The sequence below is a fragment of the Amblyomma mixtum genome, chromosome 6 (assembly GCF_055824585.1).
Source record: "Amblyomma mixtum isolate Tamu chromosome 6, ASM5582458v1, whole genome shotgun sequence".
NCBI classification, from domain to species: Eukaryota; Metazoa; Arthropoda; class Arachnida; order Ixodida; family Ixodidae; genus Amblyomma; species Amblyomma mixtum.
Window position 1 is genome coordinate 124322911 of NC_143017.1, and position 10669 is coordinate 124333579.

General features: G+C 45.5%; 1 pseudogene; it reads right to left on the reverse strand.

Moving 5' to 3' along the window:
• Positions 1 to 4927: 4927 nt before the first annotated feature.
• Positions 4928 to 9856, reverse strand: LOC149340277 (uncharacterized; annotated as a pseudogene).
• Positions 9857 to 10669: the final 813 nt, after the last annotated feature.

Below are 10669 nucleotides of genomic sequence, written 5' to 3' on the forward strand. Positions count from 1 at the left end.
AGGATTACAGACGCAAAGTTTTGGATGTCTATTTCTGGCCCTGAACGAGGGCTATGATATAAGAAGGCACCCATTAACATGTTCTTGCTAGTCCTAAGTAATATTTGTTTCAACGATGAAAAACGTTATTTGGGTTCCACAACCCAATACTGAAAGGACGAAAGAAACAGAACAATGATCTTTCAGCGCTTATGTGTCTTCGATCTGTATTGTTCGTTGAGCTCTGCAGCGCAGAACGAGTGTCATGGATGCTCTAGAGACCATAACCAATCAAGTCATTGTCTTACCGCTATGTGTGAAACGTTGCGACCTTTATCACTGAATTATACATACCAGGGAGGCAAGGATGAAGTGTGTGATAAGAGCGTATATGAAAACTGTAGCAACATGAGCAACTCGACCGCGGTCGTACTCTTCAGCAGTCAGACTTCATGTCACCTGAGGGCACAAAAAACAGGCCGCTTTTTTTGAAATACGAACCTTGAGAAGTGTACTTTAGCGGTTAAAAAATTTATTACAGGTAGTTTCTCGGAGGGAATTTCTGCCTAGGTTTGCTGCTGAAATATGTCTTTTCTTTTGGTTGACATCCGCAACGGCGCAGTAACCCACATGTAGAAACAAAACATGTCTGAACCCAAAAGAATGCTCATGACTAGCGTCACTGCAGCACCAACGCTACAAAAAAAAAAAACAACCTCAGTACTACGTGCTATTGCTAGCCATAAAAACATGCCTTCTCGATGGAACCCTTACTGCCGCTGCTTGGCAGCGAAAGGAAACATATGGCCTGTCATTAAGACTTTACCGCTCATTCTTATCCCTGCTTTCAGTGCGTTTTATAGAAACAATGCTTTCGGTTTGAGAAACCACCGAGCAGCTAGAAGAAAGAAAAATGCGTGAGCGGCGAGGAAAGCACGGACTGGAATTTTCTTATGGCTTTAATCAAAAATTTCAAAAGAGCGCTGCAGAGGCTCCAGGAAATCGTGCAGCTGCCTCATGCTCTCTTAATTTGTGTGCTTTCTAATATACAAGCCAAGTTTTATTGCTTTTTGTTGCGCTCTTGGTACTTGCGGGGCACTGTACTTCATGACTTCCCGCTTCGAGAGAGCGTAATGAAACCTAATTAAGTGACTTGAGTAAAGACCACACATAGCACCAAGAAAAGTAACTGTGTTGACAGGCTAATTCATTAGCAGCCGGTAACATTAAAGAAAATGAGTTTGTTTCGGTGGTATAAACATGTATATTAAAGACGCACATTTCAGCCTCACATTTCTTTTACTTTGCTTCAGACTGTTATCTCTGCAGCAAGTTTACAAATGGATTATCAACGCCTGCCTTCGTATTTAAATAAATTTATTATGCACTGAAAGCCATGAGGCCATACAGAATAGAGGGAAAGAAATTACAGTACAGTAGTATGCAAAATTATAGTGAAAACAAAGTTCAGAAACTTTATAGTCACAAAAAATGACGCACAAGTAAAACACACAGTGCGATAAAAGCAAGGTACAAAGCCATGAGGAAAATATTCAACCGCTCCTGATTGCCACAAAGGTCGCTCAAAGTTTTCTAGCCTACTTTAGTTCTCAAACGCGTTTCACCAGCCTAAGGGAAGAAAGTGTACGCTTTCTGGGCGTCTTTTAGTCCGGATGAGGATTTTGTTTAGTTATCAGTCCTTAATTTAAATGCTTTTCTGACTAGGCACCTGAAATGACACCTTCCTCCCTTGCCAAACAGCCTGAGCCTGTAAATTGCACAGTTTCGTAACAAAGTATTCAACACTTTTGCCTGCGTTTTTATTCTGGAAGCCAAAGAGAAAAAAGTTGACGATACTCACCGCCTGAGGTGAAGGTAGCTGGAGGAAATGCACTGCAAACTTGAATTTTTGTATTCTAAACCAAGCCATATATATAGCAGTGACCAGGTAAGGTATCGTATCCTCAGCTGTTTTTTCTATGAAATTTGAAGCATAATTAGTCTCTTGCTGACGTACATTGAGCAGAATAAGTCACTAAGTACCGCAAGCTTGTAGTAGAGGTGCAATGGTGGAACCACCAGCGATGAACCTTTTGTCTCCAAAATGTTCTTACTACATCTGTGTGAATATTCGAAAATTACTAATAGAAATAGAATAATAAAAAAACATTTCTGGTAGCTTGCAGACTTACATATTCTATACACTTGAATATGTCATAGGATTTGAACAGTGCATACAAGGGTTCTGTTTGCTTGTTCACAGAGTTAGTCTCTGAAAACGGACGGCACACATGTTTTTATTTCTTTTATTTCTTTCCTTCTTTGCACTCCCTGCGATCTGCCACCGCATGTGAAAATGGGTCGGACGATAAGGCCCCTAAACGTTCCATCCGGCGCATATGCATACAACGGCCCGTCTGTTCAACATAAACCTTCCCACATAATACGGGGAACTCCTACAAAACTGCAAACACACTGGGCACATACCGTGACTTCTGAATAATGTGACATAAGAACGTGCTAATAATTTAGATAGAATGGAACGTAACGGCAAACCAAGTTTATGTGTTTTTACTGAAACAAAAGTTGCACACTTTACTCCTATGCATCCTTGACTCCATTCCCCAGACGGCTGATGTTGACGTCTTTACTGGAATACAGTTTTTTACCACATTTATCTTCATCGTAGCCAGGTTACAGTTTTTCTACACTTTTCTGCGTGTATTGGCCCAGGAAGCACAAAGGAAAACTTCTCGTTGTCAGAATAAAAACGAAAGAAACACAAGATCGACGAAGCTAGGAAGTCAACCAATGGTTTCAGACAACCCGCATCTAGCCACCTACCGGACGACAACTCGATGACCTGGCCGCATTCTTGGGGGTAATGCAGCGAAGAATGTGTACTAAAGAATGTGGCCAGCCAAGCGAAGTAGCTCGCATTTCCTCACAGGGACAATGTTCGACTACAGCACGAAACCACCATCTTGTTAGACTTCGCTTTTTCTCTGAATTTTAAGTTACACTTATTGACAAACCAATCAGTACTTATCACTGCTTTCTACTGCCAAGTAGCAACACCTACTAGTGGATGTATATGGCAATATTTTGTTACTCGTCTCCCACAGACAATCATTTTAATGATCTGGACCACGTGATCATCGTTAAAGCTGGCTAATTAAGTTTTCTGAGCAGTAAACTGTTGCCCCATGTGCAACTTATGCCGTATGAATAAATGCACCTTAATTGATCCCAGAAGCTAAGCATTCTTATTTGATCCCTACCGAAGAGCACTACTTATTTTTACCGAGAGAGGAGATAATGTTATTCGCGTACGGAATACTCATTATGGTTTCTTTTTTTTTTTTAATGACACTTCGTGGCGGAAGTGGGAAGTATGGAAGAAGGAGAGCAGAGCTCCCGTCTTTTCTCCACCATGGTAGGTACGCCGAAAGAGTAGTTTGTCGCGGTGCTTTGGCGTTTACTACAGCTGCTAGAAGGAGACCTACGGGGCCGTGTCATAGCTTATTTATAGAGGGTGCGCCAGCAAGCGATGGCTTTCTCACCTGCATACGGTCGTCTTTTTTACAGGAAACAGCCACGTGCACTTACTTGCGTATGCAGGTTCTTTGCACATGCATTATGCCTCTTCTGGCGTGGTGGGTGGTACTGTCTTTTTATCCCTTATTTTTCCAATCCGGATGCAGAACAGAAAAACTTAGCGAAAGCCTCGAACAGAGAACCGACAAGTCTAGCAGGTTCTCTGAAAGACGTAATAGGGGTGCAGAGAGGCCGTTTCCTATAGCAGCGTAGTTGCCTTCGCGCTATGGTCATTGTTATGCAAGAGCCTTGTTCGAACTCGGCAGAGCAAGGTAGGAGCTACTCGCTGCCCAGCTTGTCTCGATTGTGGTTCTGCCTATCGAGGTAGCGGATCTGCACTTACTTATTACTGCCACGAATGTTCCTCACTACTACTTTGTAACACTGGACGATGCATCTAATGCAAAAGTGTAGTTCCCTCAGCGTGGGCTCACTCAAACTTGCACTCCAAAGCGACGGCGCGGACCTCAAGAGCCGCTGTTGGAATCTCAACGTACTAAGGTGCGGTTGCTGAAATTTCTATTTTGCATAAATCAGATGTTCCTGCTTTGAATGCAGTCCCAAGATAACTGCTTGACATGACCTTGCCCACGCCAGCGCATACAAGATTATTTCGCTTCGATGACGCGGGAAAGAGTCATAATAATCCATTTATAATTATCTCTCTCGCCACTATGGTTCTGAATAGTACTTGCACCTTGGCGATTTCAGTATTCCGCGGACTCCCGAAGCCAATTTCAAGTCCGAAAAGCAAGCTGCTCACTTTGTTTATTTATTAGATTCCTCAAGAATCTGGTGATAAGACATTATATGAGGGAGTGGGTGCTACACGGCAAGCAAATATAATAAAATCACGATGAAATGTTTTCCCTTAGCCACTTGAATCCTAATGGATCGATGATGGTGGCAACTTCGGCGGGCTGCCCATTCGAGTACCGTGTTGTTCTCCTAAAATATGACTGCTGGAAAAAGTCGCAGTATCGTCTTGTGGCGCATACAATGCATTACAGTGCTGTAGAAGGCGACGCCGTGGGCTCTTTTCCTGTACTGGTTATCAGAAGGTAAGAAATGGAAAAAGTTACAAAAGGTTAAGACGCGCTATAGTACGCCGTGAGGCTAGGGTGGTAAGAATATTTGAGCTTTTACTGCTGAGATGCTTGAATCGTAGGATCACGAAGGAGTTGCGGCTCAGGAGTACCTAGATCACTTTGCAACGCGCTACAAATGTTCAGGCCAAGCGTTCCGGCTGCGAGCGAGCTTCACACGTTTGAATCGTGTCTTCTTTCAACACACACAGGTCACCACAGTGAGCGAGAATGGCTGCTAAGCTATATAAACTGAATCGTCTTGCTCAGTTCTCAAGCGACTTGAGGGCGTTGTTGCGGTGTGGGTCATAAGTAGCAGTAGCATACTCCAGTTGGGCTCCTGCAAATGGAACGGTCAGTGATAGTGAGTAAACTGAAATGAACCAATTTTATTATCTAGCAGTTACTTTTACCAACGTGGTTTGGAGTGTGGATCCCACCACGAGTTCCTTCACTTTTTCATGGGAATATTCATGGTAATATTATTCGTTACAAATATTCATGACAATATTTCCTTACGTGTAACCGACGTCGTTTTGCAGACTCATATGCCGTTATTCTCTTCTTGAGAGGACACGACTACGCCATGAAACAAGCAAGACTCATTGTTCAATTTTAACAGCCTCTTGGTCATAAATGAAGCGAAAGAAGACATCGCGCAGCCTGTAACGTTAGAAGACAGATCCGCTGACTATTGTAACGGACGTCTACGACATTCTCAGTTTCCTTTCTATCTATACCATTTCGCCTACTTGTAAGACATCCGAGCTCTCGTCGCGCTTCTTTCGTTTTCACCTCATTTACCAACTTCGAGTGCCTTTCTGCCGATAGCACCGTACTTCCCGACACTAAATGTACTCTTTCTTGCAATGTGGCGCTTCTCATAGCGATATTCGAGGTTATTGCTTGGAAAGAAGAGCCCAAAATATGCGAGAAGAGCGTCACACGAAAATCGCGACATAAAACTACAACCGAATCAGGTATTTTCGATGAATAACGCACGAGCCAAGCCTGCTTCTCTTTCCAGATTCTCAAGGCTTACTGCTACGGAGACCACGGTAAAACAACTAACGCTTGTACCATTCCTGAGCATCACTATGTCTCCTCCGAGGCGTAAGCCTGGCGCCTGCTTTTTACACCAGTAAAAGTGGATGGGCCCGTACAGGATTGTGCTGCTGAGGGGAACACTTTCCAAGCACTAGCTTCTCGTATGCGGATCCTCCTTTACGGCGAGCAATCTATTCTTGTTAGGCAGGCTACGACGCAGACAGCCCCTTCAGCAGGAGCTTCCTACTGTCTTGATTCAAAAGACGGCCCACTGAGCACTCTACGAGCATGGGCTGCAGACTTTCTGTGCCGATGTGGCCGCTAGGCAAGGTCATAACTGCGAGCGACCCCAGTGGAGTCTACTATTTGACGAACGCCTTACCGGTAGTCAGGGGTTGAAGAAGCAAGAAGAAAAAGAGGCAAAGCGTGGAATTCTGGTTACGTGTAAAAAAAATGAATCATCCACATCAGCGTGAACTCCACCCGTCCGCGCGGCTTTCCGTGGCCTGGCTGCATTATAGGCTGTTCTAGTATAGCTTTGCAGCTGCCAAGAACTTCGAGTCCTGAGTAGCTTTGATGTTGTGGTTTAGCCTTTACAACCGGCATGCATATTCGCAAACATAAAAACAGCTATTTTTTTAATGCAGTTAAACAATTGATATCGACGGTGCGTCAAGTTTGCGTAAGTAGGAGGGAGGCATCGAGAAGAAAAATGGATGTCCGCACTGAGATTAGCTTCGTATCAAGAGAGGCACTGCAGTCTGTAGAGATTTCAAGGATTGAATCTACCAAGTGGTTGTGTCTGGAACTGAGAAGCAGAATTTACATTCTAGGGTTGCGTCTGATCCAGAAGTCGTTTTAATATTGATCCGCACAACGCTTAGTTTCAAGCCTTGGAATAGTCTTTAATTATGTGAAGGCTATAACATAGGGGCAGAAAACTATATTATATGCCGAAAAAAGACAAACAGCAGGTCGCTGAAGAGCAATTCGCGGCTCCACCAATGCCTTGCCAGATGTCACGGTTCACGCATGGACAATATGTAGGAAACATATCTCTGGTGTTCAAACGGCGGGATCTAAGGCAATAAAGAATGACTCCCATTTTCCGCCCTTTCCAATTCGACATACCTCGTACTTGTGCACATGAATCCTGAGTGAGATTGTAATTGCTCCGTAATTCAACATGTATGTTGTCTGTTTTCAGTGTTTAAAAATTGAGACTTGGAGATACTGTGGTGGTTACTTTTTTTTTCTTGCAACTGCTGAGACTTCAGTGTCCGAAGACCATCTTTATATAAGTTTAGTATTGTGGGATTTTAAAATCAAGGAAGAGGGTGTTTCCTTGACAGCCGTGTTTGAGTATAGTGGCGTGCAAGCGAAGGAGAAAACTTCCTAAATGCCGGCCTTGCCCCAGGGCGAAACATGCTCTTCATGAGCGCAACATTTCCTCCGCAGTGGAGTTGCGTTTCAGAAACAAAGTACTAGGCTTTCTGCGACATGTGGTTGCTCCCTATGTCATGGCTCGTTCGCACGGGAAAGGTATTTGTGGATCCAGTCACAGCTAGTTGGGTCGGTTTGCTTTTTTTTATTACTTTTAAAAACAGCGCACAACACATTGCGTTGTACTGTATTTAGTTCCCAACCCTTTAACTTGAGCCTAAGTTTCTACGTCGTAGGTGAATAAGGTGAATACTGGCAATACTCAGCAGTGCAATACTTTCCTCTTCAGGGACATTAAAAAGAAATTATTCGTGGCCGCAGGGTAGCTGCGATATTCACGGCCTCCAATTATTCTAGAAATATCAATTGCAGTCTTATTGCCCGGATTTATGGTCACTCTGTATGTGCATACTTAGATTATAAAATGTACACCTTTACCACTTGCAATACCTAACTTTCTTTCGTAAGGTATTGTTCCTTTTTCACAGTATTGAACGTCATTGTAGGATACCTTAATTTATTACTATTCTTAAGGTTCCTGCTTGTGGGTCTTCAAACGAGCGCTGCAGTTTTCACCTGCCTTCAGTAAGGGAGTAATGTAATCAGCAAATCAGATGTGACTTAGGTTTAGCAATATGATTATCAAGAGCGTTTCGCGTGCTGGGACTTAAAGTGTGTTGACGAGCTGCGGCATTGACAACACCTTGCACATTAATAAGACACTTGAACCCTAGTAGAATCACCGAGGTGATTGGCGATGTGTCTCGAGACGCGCGTTCATGCTTCGGTAGGTGGCGGGTTATGTTCTCCGGAAATAGGTGGTCGGCAAACATGAGGGTGTCCCCCTCAAGGCTGCCCCCCCTTCCCCTGGGGAACACAGGCCCCCGCCGGTGGGATTCGCGTTGAAGTCGGACGGGCGCTTAGCAGTGCGACCCCGGTGGGCCGCAGCTGGCGTCTGCCGGCCGAAACCCGGGCCACTGTCCGGTCGGCGGTGGTTGTCAGGGGAAAGGATGATGAGCACGCGGAGGAGGATGGAGGAAAGTGGTCCCACTTTTTTTAATGCTCTAGCAGTATAGCTTCCACTCAACCACTAAGCCGTTGTCTGTGTGTTACCTGCATGGCAGGTGGGCCTCCTAGGTCTTGTGACCTTGTGACGTCATCGCAACCCGCCAACCGTGGCAGGTGGTGGTCCCATTAAAGATTAGTCGTGATAGACTGCTAGGGAAGACCAACCTGGGTCTCACAAACTCCACCAGTGGCAGCACCTGCCATCGAAGGCCAGTGGCGCACCTCCTAACCACTGCACCACGCCAGCAGGAGTGGTATGAGGACTGCCCGTGTTATATAAATCTCAACAAAAAAGCGACCGAAAATTTTATTTGGATGCTACCAGTGAATCTCTTGATAGAACCATAGCCTGGCTCAAACACATCACCGTACAGCTGTTTTAACCTCTTCTCGGATTCCGCTGCTACCATCTGCCTACCGTACTGTACGTTATCTATGTCATACTGCAACTGCTGCACAGCATTCTGCAAGTCAACTTTTAGTGTCGTTATCCAATCGCGACCTAAAAGCGTCGGCATGCGAGCTTGAGTTTCTTGCTTTGCAATTATCAGAGGCAGATCGTAGCTTCGGTTCTGATAAGGCACACTCACGTTCGCTACACCCTTTACTTTGAGTGAATATACACTCCTAGACGTACGTCGTCTTTGGAACATGAGTAGTTTTGGAAAGTTGCATCGAAGTCTCTTTGAGACATTATGTTCACAGCGGCTCCCGTGTCTAATTCCATTGGGATATTCATGCCGTTTACCTTTACATTAAGCTCGATGGGCGGAGAGCTACGAACCTGGTTTGTAGTGCAAACCGAAGCAACTCAGGAGTCGCCGAAAAGGTTTCCCCAACTTTGTGAACGACCTTTGTTTTGCTACATGACCAGGCTTGGAACATTTGAAGCATGTACTTTTGAGAAAAGGACAACTCACTGGCTCGTGCACTCCGCCACACCTATGACAGCCGGGAACAGTGCCTTTCCCACGTTGCTTCCTTGGACCGTTTTGGGGGGCACGTTGCACGTTGCTCGCGGTCTTCTCCTTAGTCGAGTGTCTTCTGCCTTGCGGGGCAGGTTTCTGATGCCAGTAGACGTCGGCAGTACTGGAGGTTGACCCCTCCGGTGGCATTTCCCGGGTGTCCTTCTGGGCCGTTTCCAAGGCGGTGGCGATTTTGCAGACTCGCTCCCAGGTGACTTCGTCATCCGAGAGGACAAGAAGGCGGCATCGAATCGAATCCGTACGGATTACAGCAATCAGTCGATCTCGGAGCGCTTCTTCCAAGAATGTTCCAAACGAGCACGTAGCAACCAGCCTTTTGAGCTCGACGATAAACTATTTCAGGCTTTCGTTCGGCTTTTGCTTTCGCTGGTAGAAGCGATACCGTTCGGTAACAACAGACCGTTTTGGAGCATAGTCCTTTTGAAGAACTTCTGCAGCTTCTTCGTACTTGACCTCTGTTGGCGTCTTCGGCAGCAGCTGGCTGCGCAGAGTCACGTAAGCCTTTTCACCCAGGATTGTTAGGAAGACTTGCAACTTCTTACTTGCGTCTATTCCGTTGGCGGTTGCGGACAGGTGGAACCTTTCCAGGTAGACGTTGATATTGCCAGAGTCTGCGCAGAACTCTACCAAACATCCCAGGGTGGTGGTCATCTCTGATGTCCTCGCTTGCCGTGGCGTCTTCGTCGGTTCTGCAGGCTGGATCAATGCTTCTGCACGAATCATCCCATCTTCGTCGCCATGTTGCACTCGGACGCCGTGAAGTCAAGTAGTTATTCGGGCAGCAAACACGAAAACAACAGACAGAAACAATTCAGTGGCTTCGCCTTATAAAGACAGCCTGGGTGCAACCGAGGCATGCCATTGGCCAGCGGTACAACTGCACTCGTGAACAGTAATCGCGAACATCAGATACACGGCGCACAGTAGCAAAGTGCACCACACTTGATGAGCGCTGCGCCGATACAACAACGGGCATTATCACATTAAAGCTATCGGCCTTAGGTTGGAGCTTAACTGTCACCTCCAGGTATAGAGCACTAGCACAAATGCCTTCATTCCACGATATTTATGACAATTGTGTGATGCGTGCTTGGCGTTGGAAACCGAGCCGCGACCCGAAACCGAAACCGTAGTGAAAACCGAAGTGCCGGGGGATCGAATTCCTATTTGGCCGAAGCACGCTAAATTTTCTGTCATTTTTCGCGCTTGCTACGCAGGTCACAGCCTGCCTGTACTTTGCAGCGTGCCTGTGCTTGCTTCATACCCTATCCTGTTGTGTCTTTCGTCTGTCTTTCCCCATTGCAAGAAGAACCTTTCTATCTGACTTTCCTCTTCCTGCTACTGCCTAAACCTATATCGCTAATAGATAGATAAATTTAAAGAGAGATGCGGGTGTTGAAATGATAAAAAAGTGAAAAAATAGATTTTTCAAAAATCACACATTGACGACTCGAAAGGTCCCTT